Source organism: Triticum urartu, chromosome 5 (genome assembly GCF_003073215.2).
Source record: "Triticum urartu cultivar G1812 chromosome 5, Tu2.1, whole genome shotgun sequence".
Classification (NCBI taxonomy): Eukaryota; Viridiplantae; Streptophyta; class Magnoliopsida; order Poales; family Poaceae; genus Triticum; species Triticum urartu.
The window spans coordinates 163,254,465-163,272,323 of record NC_053026.1 but is presented as its reverse complement, the minus strand read 5'-3'; positions in this window follow the sequence as shown (position 1 = coordinate 163,272,323).

Sequence of the window (17,859 nt, the reverse complement as noted above, 5' to 3'; positions counted from 1 at the left end):
TGGTTTCAACGCATTGAAATATCTTTCGCTCACTTTTATCATTAGTTACCTTGCTATTTTTATATTTTCAGATTACAAAAACCTATATCTACCATCCATATTGCACTTGTATCACCATCTCTTCGCTGAACTAGTGCACCTATACAATTTACCATTGTATTGGGTGTGTTGGGGACACAAGAGACTCTTTGTTATTTGGTTGCACAGTTGTTTGAGAGAGACCATCTTCATCCTACGCCTCCCACGGATTGATAAACCTTAGGTCATCCACTTGAGGGAAATTTGCTACTGTCCTACAAACCTCTGCACTTGGAGGCCCAACAACGTCTACAAGAAGAAGGTTGTGTAGTAGACATCAAGCTCTTTTCTGGCCCCGTTGCCAGGGAGGTTAGCGCTTGAAGGTATATCTTTAGATCTTGCAATCGAATGTTTTAGTTTCTTGTTTTATCACTAGTTTAGTCTATAAAACAAAACTAAAAAATGGAATTAAGGATGCCTCATATGCTTCATATTTTTAATGTCTTTCGTGAGAATAAGGATTCCGGTAATTGTGCCTAATGCTAGAAGAAGAATGCATTGAAATGATTGGCACTAAATCTTTGAATGATGAGCATGATTGCAATGTTGTTAGTATGAATCCTTTGAATATCCATGATGCTAATGATATGCAAAGCCATAAACTTGGGGATGCTATGTTTGATGAAGATGATATTTTTTGTCCCCCAAGTTTTGATGAGAATATTTATTATGATGAAAGCATGCCTCCTATTTATGATGATTATATTGATGAAAGTGGGTTTGGAAGAGTGTCAACTTTAGGAAGTAATGATCCCACTAGTTTGGAGGGTGTTGAATCCTATTGTGATAATTATGAAAGTTGATTTAGAGAGGTTATGACTTTATTTAGTGATGATTCCACTATTTCGGAAGAGGTTCCAATTGATTATGAGAACAAAGTTGCTATCTATGATGATTATTGTGATGACTTGTATGTTGGGGAACGTAGTAATTTTAAAAAATCCTACGCACACGCAAGATTATGGTGATGCATAGCAACGACAGGGAAGAGTATCATCTACGTACCCTCGTAGACCGTAAGCGGAAGCGTTATGACAACACGGTTGATGTAGTCGTACATCTTCACGATTGACTGATCCTCAGTACCGAATGTACGGCACCTCCGTGTTCAGCACACATTTAGCTCGGTGACATCCCGCTAACTCACGATCCAGTAGAGCTTCCGGGAAGAGCTTCGTCAGCACGTTGGCGTGGTGACGGTGTTGATGAAGCTACCGACGCAGGCCTTCGCCTAAGCACCGCTACGATATGACCGAGGTGGATTATGGTGGAGGGGGGCACCGCACACGGCTAAAAGATCAATGATCAATTGTTGTGTCTCCAAGGGGTGCCCCTCCCCATATATAAAGGAGTGGAGGAGGGGGAGGGGGCCGGCCTCCTATGGCGCGCCCCATGAGGAGTCCTACTCCCACCGAGAGTAGGACTCCCCCCTTCCAAGTAGGAGTAGGAGAGGAGAAGGAAGGGAGAGAAGGAGAGAAGGAAAAGGGGGGGGCGCCCCCCCCTCCTTGTCCAATTCGGACTAGAGGGGGAGGGGGCGTGCGGCTTCCCTCGCCGCCCCTCCACTTCTCCCACTAAGTCCCATTAGACCCAATATACTCCTCGGGGGTTTCCGCTAACCCCCCGGTACTCCAGTATATGTCTGAAACCTCCTGAAACACTTTCGGTCTCCGAACATAGTTGTCCAATATATCGATCTTTACGTATCGACCATTTTGAGACACCTCGTCATGTCCGTGATCATATCCGGGACTCCGAACTACCTTCGGTACATCAAAACACAAAAACTCATAAAACCGATTGTCACAGAACTTTAAGCGTGCGGATCCTACGGGTTCGAGAACTATGTAGACATGACCGAGACACGTCTCCGGTCAATAACCAATAGCGGAACCTAGATGCTCATATTGGTTCCTACATATTCTACGAAGATCTTTATTGGTTAAACCGCATAACAACATACGTTGTTCCTTTTGTCATCGGTATGTTACTTGCCCGAGATTCAATCTTCGGTATCTCAATACCTAGTTCAATCTCGTTACCAGCAAGTCTCTTTACTCGTTCCGCAATGCATCATCCCGTAAGTAATGCAGTAATCACATTGCTTGCAAGGCTTATAGTGATGTGCATTACCGAGAGGGCCCAGAGACACCTCTCCGACAATCGGAGTGACAAATCCTATTCTCGATCTATGCCAACTCAACAAACACCATTGGAGACACTTGTAGAGCACCTTCACAATCACCCAGTTACGTTGTGACATTTGGTAGCACACAAAGTGTTCTTCCGGTAATCAGGTGTTGCATAATCTCATAGTCATAGGAACATGTATAAGTCATGAAGAAAGCAATAGCAGTAAACTAAACGATCAAGTGCTAAGCTAACGGAATGGGTCATGTCAATCACATCATTCTCCTAATGATGTGATCCTGTTAATCAAATGACAACTCATGTATATGGCTAGGAAACTTAACCATCTTTGATCAACGAGCTAGTCAAGTAGAGGCATACTAGTGACACTATGTTTGTCTATGTATTCACAAATGTATTATCTTTCCGGTTAATACAATTCTAGCATGAATAATAAAGATTTATCATGATATGAGGAAATAAATAATAACTTTATTATTGCCTCTTGGGCATATTTCCTTCAGTCTCCCACTTGCACTAGAGTCAATAATCTAGATACATGGTAATGATTCTAACACCCATGGAGTCTTGGTGCTGATCATGTTTTGTTCGTGGAAGAGGCTTAGTCAACGGGTCTACAACATTCAGATCCGTATGTATCTTGCAAATCTCTATGTCTCCCACCTGGACTTGATACCGGATGGAATTGATGCGTCTCTTGATGTGCTTGGTTCTCTTGTGAAATCTGGATTCCTTTGCCAAGGCAATTGCACCAGTATTGTCACAAAAGATTTTCATTGGACCCGATGCACTAGGTATGACACCTAGATCGGATATGAACTCCTTGATCCAGACTCCTTCATTTGTTGCTTCCGAAGCAGCTACGTACTCCATTTCACACGTAGATCCCACCACGACGCTTTGTTTAGAACTGCTCCAACTAACAGCTCCACCGTTCAATATAAACACGTCTCCGGTTTGCGATTTAGAATCATCCGGATCAGTGTCAAAGCTTGCATCGACGTAACCATTTACGACGAGCTCTTTGTCACCTCCATAAATGAGAAACATATCCTTAGTCCTTTTCAAGTATTTCAGGATGTTCTTGACCATTCTCTAGTGATCCACACCTGGATTACTTTGGTACCTCCCTGCTAAACTAATAGCAAGGCACACTTCAGGTCTGGTACACAGCATTGCATACATGATAGAGCCTATGGATGAAGCATAGGGAACACTTTTCATTTTCTCTCTATCTTCTGCAGTGGTTGGACATTGAGTCTTACTCAATTACACCTTGTAACACAGGCAAGAACCCTTTCTTTGCTTGATCCATTTTGAACTTCTTCAAAACTTTATCAAGGTATGTGCTTTGTGAAAGTCCAATTAAGCATCTTGATCTATCTCCATAGATCTTGACGCCCAATATATAAGCAACTTCTCCGAGGTCTTTCATTGAAAAAATCTTATTCAAGTATCCTTTTATGCTATCCAGAAATTCTATATCATTTCCAATCAATAATATGTCATCCATATATATTAGAAATGCTACAGAGCTCCCACTCACTTTCTTGTAAATACAGGCTTCTCCAAAAGTCTGTATAAAACCATATGCTTTGATCACACTATCAAAGCGTTTATTCCAACTCCGAGAGGCTTGCACCAGTCCATAAATGGATCGCTGGAGCTTGCACACTTTGCTAGCACCCTTTGGATCGACAAAACCTTCTGGTTGCATCATATACAACTCTTCTTCCAGAAATCCAATAAGGAATGCAGTTTTGACATCCATTTGCCAAATTTCATAATCATAAAATGCGGCAATTGCTAACATGATTCGGATAGACTTAAGCATCGCTACGGGTGAGAAAGTCTCATCGTAGTCAACCCCTTGAACTTGTCAAAAACCTTTCGCAACAAGTCAAGCTTTGCAGACAGTAACATTACCGTCTGCATCAGTCTTCTTCTTGAAGATCCATTTATTCTCGATGGCTTGCTGATCATCGGACAAGTCAACCAAAGTCCACACTTTGTTCTCATACATGGATCCCATCTCAGAATTCCTGGTCTCAAGCCATTTTACGGAATCTGGGCTCACCATTGGTTCTCCATAGTTCGTAGGTTCATCATGGTCAAGTAACATGACTTCCAGAACAGGATTACCATACCACTCTGGTGCGGATCTTACTCTGGTTGACCTATGAGGTTCAGTAGTAACTTGATCTGAAGTTTCATGATCATCATCATTAGCTTCTGCACTAATTGGTGTAGGCGTCACAGGAACCGGTTTCTGTGATGAACTACTTTCCAATAAGGGAGCAGGTACAGTTACCTCATCAAGTTCTACTTTCCTCCCACTCACTTCTTTCGAGAGAAACTCCTTCTCAGGAAAGGATCCATTCTTAGCAACAAATGTCTTGCCTTCGGATCTGTGATAGAAGGTGTACCCAATAGTTTCCTTTGGGTATCCTATGAAGAAAAATTTCTCTGATTTGGGTTCGAGCTTATCAGGTTGATGCTTTTTCACATAAGCATCGCAGCCCCAAACTTTAAGAAACGACAACTTTGGTTTCTTGCGAAACCACAGTTCATAAGGCGTCGTCTCAACGGATTTCGATGGTGCCCTATTTAACTTGAATGTAGTCGTCTCTAAAGCATAACCCCAAAACGATGGCAGTAAATCAGTAAGAGACATTGTCGGTGTCAAAACTGGCGGATCTTGGGTAGGGGGTCCCGAACTGTGCGTCTAGGCCGGATGGTAACAGGAGACAAGGGACACGAAGTTTTACCCAGGTTCAGGCCCTCTCGATGGAGGTAAAACCCTACGTCCTGCTTGATTAATATTGATGATATGGGTAGTACAAGAGTAGATCTACCATGAGATCGAGGAGGCTAAACCCTAGAAGCTAGCCTATGGTATGATTGTTGATGTGTATGTTGTCCTACAGACTAAAACCCTTCGGTTTATATAGACACTGGAGAGGGTTAGGGTTACACAAAGTCGGTTACAATGGTAGGAGATCTTCATATCCGTATCGCCAGGCTTGCCTTCCACGCCAAGGAAAGTCCCTTCCGGACACGGGAAGGAGTCTTCAATCTTGTATCTTCATAGCCCAGGAGTCCGGCCGAAGGTATAGTCCGGCTATCCGAACACCCCCTAATCCAGGACTCCCTTAGTGGGCTTCAATGACGATGAGTCCGGCGCGCAGATTGTCTTAGGCATTGCAAGGCGGGTTCCTCCTCCAAGTACTTCATAGAAGATTTTGAATACAAAGATAGTGTCCAGCTTTACAAAACAAGTTTCCACATATTGCCATAGAGAGAATAATATTTACACCAATCTAATCTGCTGACATATTCTATAGCGTGTCACACCACGGCCAAGCCTTTATCCCAGTCGTTTCATTATCCCACCTCAGCGCGTCATGCGAGGCGGTTTCCTTGGCACGTCTTGTTAAAGCAGAGATGGTGTCCCCTTATCCCGGGATTCTCATCAATACGGGCGTGGGTAACCCAACCGCGCCATTGATTACGGCGCTTGGAGATAAGCGAGTTTTACCAGGCTGGTGGGGACATGTAGTTGCGTCCACCCATATAAGGGGATAAGGATCCACCTTTTCACCTACGCCTTCTTCCTCCTTCGCCTATCCATTCTTGCGCACTCGAGCTCCATCGCCCAAGTCTGCACTCCCCACCTCAACCATCTCCAGCCATGTCCAGAGCGGGAGGCAAGTGGATGGTCTCCTTCGTCATGGAGGGACATATCAAAAAGCTGAGGAAGGCCGGATACCTCTCTAACGACATCGCGTACTGGCTCCCCGAAAAGGGGCAGCTCATCCCCACCCCTAGGCCCCATGAGAGGGTGGTGTTCCTCCCCCATTTCCTCTGCGGACTGGGCTTCCCTTTCCACCCATTTGTCCAGGGGCTCATGTTCTACTACGGCCTGTATTTCCACGATCTGGCCCCGAACTTCGTCCTCAACCTCTCGGCGTTCATCGTCGTGTGCGAGGCCTTCCTCCGCATCCGCCCCCATTTTGGCCTATGGCTCAAGACTTTCAACGTCAAGCCGAAGGTCGTGTGCGGCAACCAGGCGGAGTGCGGAGGCTCCATGGTGGTCAAGATGGCCAGCGTCCTCTGGCTCAAGGGCTCCTTTGTGGAGACCCTGAAGGGGTGGCGATCGGGGTGGTTTTACATCACCGAGCCGCACGACGCCGAATGGGTCGCACCCCCTGAATTTCGATCCGGACCCCCTACGCGGCTCACCTCCTGGAAGGAGACAGGCCTATCGTGGGGTAAGAAGGGAGAGCCGACCGGACTCCAAACATGCATGCAAACCCTGGTGGACAAGAAGCTCAAACTTGTCAACGTAGTCCAGGTTATGCTCATCCGCTTGATCCTCCCGTGTCAACGACGGGTTTTCAACCTGTGGGAGTTCGACCCGGCGCGGCACCAAACTCTGAGCAGGCTCTTCAACACGACGTACGAAGATGCCTGGAAGGTGCTTTTCAAGGGCGCCGAGGCTCCCGCATCCGCTACCGAGGATCGCGGATTCAGTGCGCAGCGTCATGCTCTCACGGTAAGCTGTTTTTCATTTTCTTTTATAGGGTATCAGTTTTTCATAGTTTGACTCCATGCGGGATCTAAACTCCCTTACCCTTGATAGGATTGGCAGGTGACATCCGGACAGATCAACTGTCCGGCTCCTTTGCCCGAAGGCCCAGCGGATGCTCGCTTGGCGAAGCTGCTGGTTCCGGCACCCTATGTGGTGCCGGAGAAGAATGCCGCAAAAAAGGCCACGGGGACTCGAAAGAGTGCCCGGCGCCAGGAGGCATCGGATCCATCATCTGACAGTTCCGAGGCGCATTCCTCCCGTGAAGACGAGGAAGAAGAAGAGACCTCTCCCCCTCCAGTGGGGGGAGAGAAGAAAAGGAAGGCCGCCCTCTCGGGGGAGGCCGGAGGGTCCAAGAAGGGGAAAACCCTTCCTTCGGACTGCTCCACCGACGCCGACGGCAGCGGAGAGGTGTGGCAGCCCAGGTCCAAGCCCCTGGCAAAATCGTAAGTATCCGGATACCAGAGTAATTCATAGTATTCGTTTATTGCACAACTTTCCCTTACATTGAATATGTTTATGCAGCCCACCCAACGACCGGCTCGACGCGTCGTCGAGCAGCTCACTGGACTCGTCGGATGTGAACTTGCTTCCGACGGCTTCCTCCCTCCGCCCTACGGACGACACCGAAGTGTTATCCCAACAGGTTCCAAGCCGGGAGGAGGTGGTCCTGGAGGCGCCGCAAGGCGACCTCCCGGACTCCAGGAGTAAAGGGGATGAAACCCCCCGGGGCTCCAAGTCCGGCTCTAGGCTGGACACCGCTCCAGAACCTTCAGAGGTTCCAGAGTCCAGCGGGGGACCTCCTTCCAAGAGGAGCAAGTCCGCCATGCCGGTGGCCCCCGTCCAACCGGAGGCTCCGGACAATATGTTGGAGGCGCTCCAAGGCGCCTCCATCGACGAGGAGCACCGCGCTATTATGAGTGCGGTGGTCCAAAAGGTTCAGTCCGCCAAGAGCGGACTGACTGAAGCTTGTACTAGCCTTTTGACAGGTTTTGAGGTAAGTAAAGAATGTGTAAATAATAGTACCGCATAGACAATAGCCCCTGATGCTCTGTTTGGCGTTCGGGAAGAAAAGCCGAATAGAGGATCAAATAGAATTCACAGGAGTCTAACAAAAATGAGTCAATATGCATATGCAGGCTTCCCTGCTTGCGTCCGCCGCACTGACTGCGGAAGTGGACACGCTAAAGCAGAACCTCGAGCGGTCCGAGCAAGAGCTCAAGCGTGCCAAGAAGCAGCTCGAGGATAATCAAGGTAAGAAATACCTTGTTTTTAAATATATATAAAAAGGTGCAATTGCAAAGAATGACAGGATTATCGTGGCTATTTTAGGGGCCACGTCTGAAGTGGCGACCCTTAAGAAAGCGCTGGTCGAGGCCGAGAAGAGGGCGGCCTCGGAGCGCACCGAGCGGCAGAAGTATGAGGCCGAGGTTAGCAAGGTGCGGCAAGAGCTCCAGGCTCTCATGGAAAAACGTGAGAGTTTGGAGCTTGACTCGAAGATGCGAGCATCCGAGCTCGCGGTGGCTATTGAAAATGCAAAATCTGCCAAGGCCGAATCCCAGAAGACCCTCCAGGAGTTGGATGAGGTGAAGAAGATAGCGGCGGGTAAGGCATTCTTTATGCAAAGCAAACACATAAACGTGAGTTACTTGTTACTTACCCGAATCCGGAGCTCTCCAGGAGCGTTCGCAGATCTTCCCCGGAGTGTGTCCGATGCCGCCGCATTCTATTGAGCCGAGGAGGGCAGCTCGACGGAGAGGGTGTTCTGGTCTCAGTACACTGAGGTCGGACACCCCGTGCCCCTGAGCGACCAGCTGAAGCAACTGGTTGAGCTCCACAAGGCGGCCGAACAGGCCATGAAGGGCCTCATTCTTCGGCTGTGGCCTGGAGGGGCTCTGCCTGGGAGCTATTTCGGGCTGGTGCGGCGGCTGGTGGAGGCCTGTCCAAGGCTCGAAGTCATCAAGTGCTCCGTCTGCATTGAGGGTGCCCGTAGGGCCCTTGCCCGTGCTAAGGTGCACTGGGGCAAGCTGGATGCTGAGAAGCTTGTGAAGGACGGGCCACCGCCGGGGAAAGAGCATCACAAGCCCGAGAATTACAATAAGGATGTTCTGAAGGGTGCCTGCCTTGTGGCGGATGAATGTTCTAGGGATGTAATTTTTTAGTGAAACTTGCTCGTTTTGTCCTGTGCGCTAAAAACTTGTTTATATGCGCTAAGCAATGTTGTTGGAATTTAAAATATTACCTTCTGTGCGGCTGTTTATCAATTCTGAGAGATGGCGAGTCGTCGGCTTCTGTCCCCGTGCCGCTAGTGCTGGGGTGTTCGGGGATAAACCTGAGCGCTCTTTTTCCCATGTTTGGGTCCTTCGAGGGAGGCGCTCAGCCCAACGAACAAGGCAATCGGACTATAATGCGTGAACACTCTCACTTAGCCATAGAATTCTATAATTTTAAATTTCGGCGAAGCCCCTAGTATTCGGAAGACTGAGTTCGGGGCGCTATCCACGCCTTGGCCGGACAGAGCCGGCTCCTCGCCCTAAGTGGCATAAGTCTTTAAGGACTCGAAAAAACCTCTCGAACAGCGACCAGCTCTCGCTTCATCATGACAGTCAGTTTTAGCTTTCTCCACCAAGGTGCTCGACCCAGCTCAACTGGGGCACAATCGCAGTGGTTCTCCTAGTGCTACCTTAGCCGATATAGCGGAACGTAAGGCACCAAAACATAGGAGCCGGGCAAACCCAACTATTGACCCAAGACATGATTCGGAGCCGATGCATATAATGCTATAAGTTCAGGGTGCCGCACTTGTTAAAGTGTTCGGACTTCTTACACCATATTGAGGGGTACTAAAGCCCCTGGCGTATTTTGGCCGTACCAACGTGCACGGGTGCCGCATGTCGTTAAGGAACATATATAAAGAAAAAAGGTAATGCAAAAATAGACGAAAGTTATGCATTGTTTATTAAAAAGGGGGGCGATCTAGGAAGAACGATACAAGTAATGCGATAAGTAGAAGGTTGGACTAGTTAACATGTCCGCTCCAGGGGCAAGCTGCGGAATAGTATGTGGAACGGGTATACTACTCGTGATAGAGACCACCTGGGAGTTCCGTAATGCGGCGTGGCTTGTCTACTTCCCTAGTTCTTGCATCGTTTGTGCGGCAATTGAACTGCCGAACAGGCCTTCCGAAGGATGGAGTCCTGAAAGTAAGAGAAAATTTAAAAACTGGCAGCCCTTGGTACGGTTTAAGCCATGTTTTGGGCGTGCCGTGATGGTGCCCCTCCCCCTGTGCCCATGGTATCTCTAGAGCATAGTTATGTACGCGAAGTACTAGCGTCGCCTTTTTGCGAGGGTTGGGGTTGGGGCCGCATTGCTACACCTGCTCGGATCGTGCCAGGCGGTCTTGTTGTAGGTTACTCCGGGCGCGCTTGACGGTGTCCGGACGTTTAGTGTCTGGACTGGAGAACTGCCCGGAGAGGCTGCTTTGTACTTCCGCTGCAAGGGCCGCCATGTGCTCCTCTGTTCGGAGGGAGCGTTCGATGTTTCCATTGACCGTAATTACTCCTCGAGGGCCTGGCATCTTGAGCTTAAGGTATGCGTAATGCGGTACCGCATTGAACTTAGCGAATGTGGTTCGCCCGAGCAGTGCGTGATAACCACTGCGAAACGGGACTATGTCGAAGAGTAACTCCTCGCTTCGGAAATTATCCGGAGATCCGAAGACCACTTCAAGTGTGACTGAGCCTGTACAGTTGGCCTCTACACCTGGTATTACGCCTTTAAAGGTCGTTTTGGTGGGCTTAATCCTCGAGGGATCTATGCCCATTTTCCGCACTGTATCCTGGTAAAGCAGGTTCAGGCTGCTGCCGCCATCCATAACGACTCTGGTGAGATGAAATCCGTCAATAATTGGGTCTAGAACCAATGCGGCGAATCCGCCATGACGGATGCTAGTGGGATGGTCCCTTTGATCAAAGGTGATCGGGCAGGAGGACCATGGGTTGAACTTTGGGGCGACTGGCTCTACCATGTATACATCCCTTAACGCGTGCTTCCGCTCCCTTTTGGGGACGTGGGTTGCGTATATCATGTTCACCGTCCGCACTTGTGGGGGAAAACCCTTCTGTCCACTGTTTTTCGGCGGCCGGGCCTCCTCGTCGTCATCGCTATGCAGCCCCTTGTCTTCATTTTCGGTGTTTAACTTGCCTGCCTGCTTGAACACCCAACAATCCCTGTTGGTGTGATTGGCTGGCTTTTCGGGGGTGCCATGTATCTGGCATGAGCGGTCGAGTATTCGGTCCAAACTGGACGGGCCCCTAGGATTCCTTTTGAATGGCTTTTTCCGCTGACCGGATTTAGAGCCTCTGAATCCGGCGTTAACTGCCGTATCCTCAGCATTGTCGCCGTTAATGCGGCGCTTCTGCTTGTTGCGACGTGACCTGCCACTACTGTCCATGGTGTCCGAATTACCAGGGTTCTTGGTCATATTTTTGCTACGAGCAAGCCAGCTATCTTCTCCCGCGCAAAAGCGGGTCATGAGTGTCGTGAGTGCTTCCATAGATTTCGGCTTTTCCTGTCCAAGGTGCCGGGCCAGCCACTCGTCGCGGATATTGTGTTTGAAGGCTGCTAGGGCCTCAGCGTCCGGACAGTCGACTATTTGATTTTTCTTTGTTAGGAACTGTGTCCAGAATTGCCTGGCCGATTCCTCTGGCTGCTGAATTACGTGACTTAGGTCATCGGCGTCTAGGGGTCACACATAAGTGCCCTGGAAATTGTCGAGGAATGCGTCTTCCAGGTCCTCCCAACAACTGATTGATCCTGTTGGCAAGTTGTTAAGCCAATGCTGAGCTGGTCCTTTAATCTTGAGTGGGAGGTATTTGATGGCGTGGAAATCATCGCCGCAGGCCATGTGGATATGAAGGAGATAATCCTCGATCCATACCACAGGATCTGTTGTGCCATCATATGATTCGATGTTTACGGGTTTGAAACCCTCAGGGATTTGATGATCCATTATTTTGTCTGTAAAGCAGAGTGGGTGTGCGGCGCCTCTGTACTGGGCTATATCATGACGTAGCTCCAATGAGCCTTATCTACTGTGTTCGGCCCCGCCGAATTTGTGGCCGGTGTGACGGTTACTGTCTCGAGCCGTGGGGCGCCCACGCGATCCGTAGATCTATCTTGTTTGCCTTGCCTTGTCCTCCAACATGTCTCGTAAGTCCGGCGCATATTCCCGTGCCTTGGTACGGGGTGCAGCTTGAGTGGAGGGCCGAGAGGCCTCTCTGTCGCGACCACGAGGTGGCCGGTCGGCCGCATCAAGTGCTTCCTCCTCTAATCGGGGTAGCAACCTGCGCTTTGGGTAGCTCTTGGAGGGGCGTTCGAGTTTATGCTCTTCAGCCGCAAGGACTTCAGTCCATCTGTCGACTAGCAAATCTTGATCAGCTCTAAGCTGTTGATGTTTTTTCTTGAGGCTTCTTGCCGTGGCCATAAGCCTGCGTTGAAAACGCTTTTGCTCGACGGGATCCTCTGGCACAACGAATTCATCATCATCGAGTCTTGCCTCGTCTTCGGAATGAGGCATATAATTATCGTCCTCGACCTCTCTGTCTGTCGCTCTCTCATGAGGGCTGGTTTCTCCATCCTCCTGTGCTAAATCTTGCTGGAGGGGGTTTTCTTTGGCGCTTTCCGGAGTATTATTATCTCCCGTGCTGGAATCACCGTGTTTGTTTTGGCGGGATTTTGAGCGGCGCCGCTGACGCCGGCGCTTAGGCTGTTTCTTGGAGGGGTCATCCTCCGTTGTTCCATCGCCATCTCCCTCTTTTGGGGTGTCCACCATGTATATGTCATATGACGAGGTGGCTTTCCAGGGCCTAGTAGGCGCTGGTTCTTCATCATCTCCTTCATCGGCGTCCATACCGTTGATATCTTCGTAGTCGAAGTCGAGCATGTCGGTTAAGTCGTCGACAGTGGCTACAAAGTGGGTGGTGGGTGGGCTTTGAATTTATTCATCGTCCGTACCCCAACCTTGCTGACCGTAGTCCGGCCAGGGCTCTCCAGATAAAGAGAGAGACTTTAGTGACTTAAGAATATCGCCGAAAGGCGAGTGTTGAAAGATGTCCGCGGCAGTGAACTCCATGATTGGCGCCCAATCGGATTCGATTGGCAGGGGCGCGGAGGGTTTGGAGTCCAGAGTGGAGTCCGGCTCCTTGGAGTCATGAGTCTCGCAGAGTGCAGGGCTAGTGCTTGGCTCAATCGCCGTTGGGGTCGTAGCCCCCGAGGTGGCGTCCAACCGCCCATCCTCGATCGGCGTAGTTGACTCCGAATTAAGGGTTGGAGCCGATGCAGGTGCGGCCTCCAGGGCACTGTTCGGCGGTAGAGCTAGATCATGCTCGTCGTGACAGTGCGGCGCGCTCGGTAGTGGCTCGAATCCGCCGAAGATCAAGTCCCCGCGGATGTCATCCGTGTAGTTTAAACTTCCAAATCTGACCTGACGGCCAGGGGCGTAGCTTTCGATCTGCTCCAGACGGCCAAGCGAATTGGCCCGCAGTGCGAAGCCGCCGAAGACGAAGATCTGTCCGGGGAGGAAGGTCTCACCCTGGACTGCATCGCTATCGATGATCGTCGGAGCCATCGAGCCTGACGGCGACGACACAGAGGAACTCTCAATGAAAGCACCAATGTCGATGTCAAAACCGGCGGATGTCGGATAGGGGGTCCCAAACTGTGCATCTAGGCCGAACGGTAACAGGAGACAAGGGACACAAAGTTTTACCCAGTTTCGGGCCCTCTCGATGGAGGTAAAACCCTACGTCATGCTTGATTAATATTGATGATATGGGTAGTACAAGAGTAGATCTACCACGAGACCGAGGAGGCTAAACCCTAGAAGCTAGCCTATGGTATGATTGTTGATGTGTATGTTGTCCTACGGACTAAAACCCACCGATTTATATAGACACCGGAGAGGGTTAGGGTTACACAAAGTCGGTTACAATGGTAGGAGATCTTCATATCCGTATCGCCAAGCTTGCCTTCCACGCCAAGGAAAGTCCCTTCCGGACACGGGACATAGTCTTCAATCTTGTATCTTCATAGCCCAGGAGTCCGGCCGAAGGTATAGTCCGGCTATCCGAACACCCCCTAATCCAGGACTCCCTCAGACATCATAGATCGCACCATATCTAGTAAAATACGATTACGACGTTCGGACACACCATTACGTTGTGGTGTTCCGGGTGGCGTGAGTTGCAATACTATTCCGCATTGTTTCAAATGTAGACCAAACTCGTAACTCAAATATTCTCCTCCACGATCAGATCGTAGAAACTTTATTTTCTTGTTACGATGATTTTCCACTTCACTCTGAAATTCTTTGAACTTTTCAAATGTTTCAGACTTATGTTTCATTAAGTAGATATACCCATATCTTCTCAAATCATCTGTGAAGGTGAGAAAATAACAATACCCGCCGCGAGCTTAAATATTCATTGGACCACATACATCAGTATGTGTGATTTCTAATAAATCTGTTGCTCGCTCCATTGTTCGAGAGAATGGCGTTTTAGTCATCTTGCCCATGAGGCATGGTTCGCAAGTACCAAGTGATTCATAATCAAGTGATTCCAGAAGTCCATCAGTATGGAGTTTCTTCATGCACTTTACACCAATATGACCTAAATGGCAGTGCCACAAATAAGTTGCACTATCATTATCAACTCTGTATCTTTTGGCTTTAATATTATGAATACGTGTATTACTACTATCGAGATTCAACACAAATAGACCACTATTCAAGGGTGCATGACCATAAAAGATATAAATCATATAAATAGAACAACCATTATTCTCAGATTTAAATGAATAACCGTCTCGCATCAAACAAGATCCAGATATAATGTTCATGCTTAACGCTGGCACCAAATAACAATTATTCAGGTCTAAAATTAATCCCGAAGGTAGATGTAGAGGTAGCGTGCCGACGGCGATCACATCGACTTTGGAACCATTTCCCGCGCGCATCGTAACCTCGTCCTTAACCAATCTTCGCTCAATCCGTAGTCCCTGTTTCGAGTTGCAAATATTAGCAACAGAACCATTATCAAATACTCGGGTGCTACTGCGAGCTCTAGTAAGGTACACATCAATAACATGTATATCACATATACCTTTGTTCACCTCGCCATCCTTCTTATCCGTCAAATACTTGGGGCAGTTCCGCTTCCAGTGACCAGTCTGTTTGCAGTAGAAGCACTTAGTCTCAGGCTTAGGTACAGATTTGGGTTTCTTCTCCTGGGAAGCAACTTGTTTGTCGTTCTTTTTGAAGTTCCCTTTCTTCTTACCTTTACCCTTTTTCTTGAAACTGGTGGTCTTGTTGACCATCAACACTTGATGCTCCTTCTTGATTTCTACCTCCGCAGCCTTTAGCATTGCGAAGAGCTCGGGAATTGTCTTATACATCCCTTGCATATTATAGTTCATCACGAAGTTCTTGTAGCTTGGTGGCAGTGATTGAAGAACTCTGTCAATGACACTATCAACAGGAAGATTAACTCCCAGTTGAGTCAAGTGGTTATGGTACCCAAACATTCTGAGTATATGTTCACTAATAGAACTATTCTCCTCCATCTTGCAACTTTAGAACTTATTGGAGACTTCATATCTCTCAATCTAGGCATTTGCTTGAAATATTAACTTCAACTCCTGAATCATCTCATATGCTCCATGACGTTCAAAACGTTGTTGAAGTCCCGGTTCTAAGCCGTAAAGCATGGCACATTAAACTATAGAGTAGTCATCAGCTTTGCTCCGCCAGACGTTCTTAACGTCATCAGCAGCATCTGCAGCATGCCTGGCACCCAGCAGTGCTTCCAGGACGTAATTCTTCTGTGCAGCAATGAGGATAATCCTCAAGTTACGGACCCAGTCCGTGTAATTGCTACCACCATCTTTCAACTTTGCTTTCTCAATGAACGCATTAAAATTCAATGGAACAATAGCACGGGCCATCTATCTACAACAACATAGACAAGAAAAATACTATCAGGTACTAAGTCCATGATAAATTTAAGTTCAATTAATCATATTACTTCAGAACTCCCACTTAGATAGACATCCCTCTAATCATCTAAGTGATCACGTGATCCAAATCAACTAAACCATAACCGATCATCACGTGAAATGGAGTAGTTTTCAATGGTGAACATCACTGTGTTGATCATATCTACTATATGATTCACACTCGACCTTTCGGTCTCAGTGTTCCGATGCCATATCTGTATATGCTAGGCTCGTCAAGTTTAACCCGAGTATTCTGCGTGTGCAAAACTGGCTTGCACCCGTTGTATAAGAACGTTGAGCTTATCACACACGATCATCATGTGGTGTCTCGGCACGACAAACTTTTGCAACGGTGCATACTCGGGGAGAACACTTGTATCTTGAATTCTTTAGTGAGAGATCATATTATAATGCTACCAACAATCAAAGCAGAATAAGATGCATAAAGGATAAACATCACATGCAATCAATAGAAGTGATATGATATGGTCATCATCATCTTGTGCCTTTGATCTCCATCTCCAAAGCACCGTCATGATCACCATCGTCACCGGTGTGACACCTTGATCTCCATCGTAGCATCGTTGTCATCTCGCCAACTATTGCTTCTACGACTATCGCTGGCGCTTAGTGATAAAGTAAAGCAATTACATGGCGATTGCATTTCATACAATAAAGCGACAACCATATGGCTCCTGCCAGTTGCTGATAACTCCGTTAGAAAACATGATCATATCATACAATAAAACATAGCATCATGCCTTGACCATATCACATCACAACGTGCCCTGCAAAAACAAGTTAGACGTCCTCTACTTTGTTGTTGCAAGTTTTACATGGCTGCTACGGGCTGAGCAAGAACCGTTCTTACCTACGCATCAACACCACAACGATAGTTCGTCAAGTTAGTGCTATTTTAACCTTCAATAAGGACTGGGCGTAGTCACACTTGGTTCAACTAAAGTTGGAGAAACTGACACCCGCCAGACACCTGTGTTCAAAGCACGTCGGTAGAACCAGTCTCGCGTAATCGTACGCGTAATGTCGGCCCGGGCCGCTTCATCCAAAAATCCCGCCGAACAAAAGTATGACATGCTGGTAAGCAGTATGACTTGTATCTCCCACAACTCACTTGTGTTCTACTTGTGCATATAACATCTACGCATAAACCTGGCTCAGATGCCACTGTTGGGGAACGTAGTAACTTCAAAAAATTTCCTACGCACACACAAGATCATGCTGATGCATAGCAACAAGAGGGAAGAGTGTCGTCTGTGTACCCTCGTAGACCGTAAGTGGAAGCGTTATGACAACGCGGTTGATGTAGTTGTACGTCTTCATGATCGACCGATCCTTAGTACTGAACGTACGACACCTGCGTGTTCAGCACACGTTCAGCTCGGTGACGTCTGGCGAACTCATGATCCAATAGAGCTTTCGGGAAGAGCTTCATCAGCACGATGGCATGGTGACGGTGTTGATGAAGCTACCGACGTAGGGCTTCGCCTAAGCACTGCTATGATATGACCGAGGTAGATTATGGGGGAGGGGGCACCGCACACGGCTAAAAGATCAATGATCAATTGTTGTGTCTCCAAGGGGTGCCCCCTCCCCGTATATAAAGGAGTGGAGGAGGGGGAGGGGGCGGCCTCCTATGGCGCACCCCATGAGGAGTCCTACTCCCATCGGGAGTAGGACTCCCCCCTTCCAAGTAGGAGTAGGAGAGGAGAAGGAAGGGAGAGAAGGAGAGAAGGAAAAGGGGGCCCCCCTCCTTGTCCAATTTAGACTTGAGGGGGAGCGGGCGCGCGGCCGCCCTGGCCGCCCCTCGTCTTCTCCCACTAAGGCCCATTAGGCCCAATATACTCCCCGGGGGTTTCCGGTAACCCCCAAGTACTCCGGTATATGTCCAAAACCTCCCGAAACACTTCCGGTGTCCGAACATAGTCGTCCAATATATCGATCTTTACGTCTCGACCATTTAGAGACTCCTC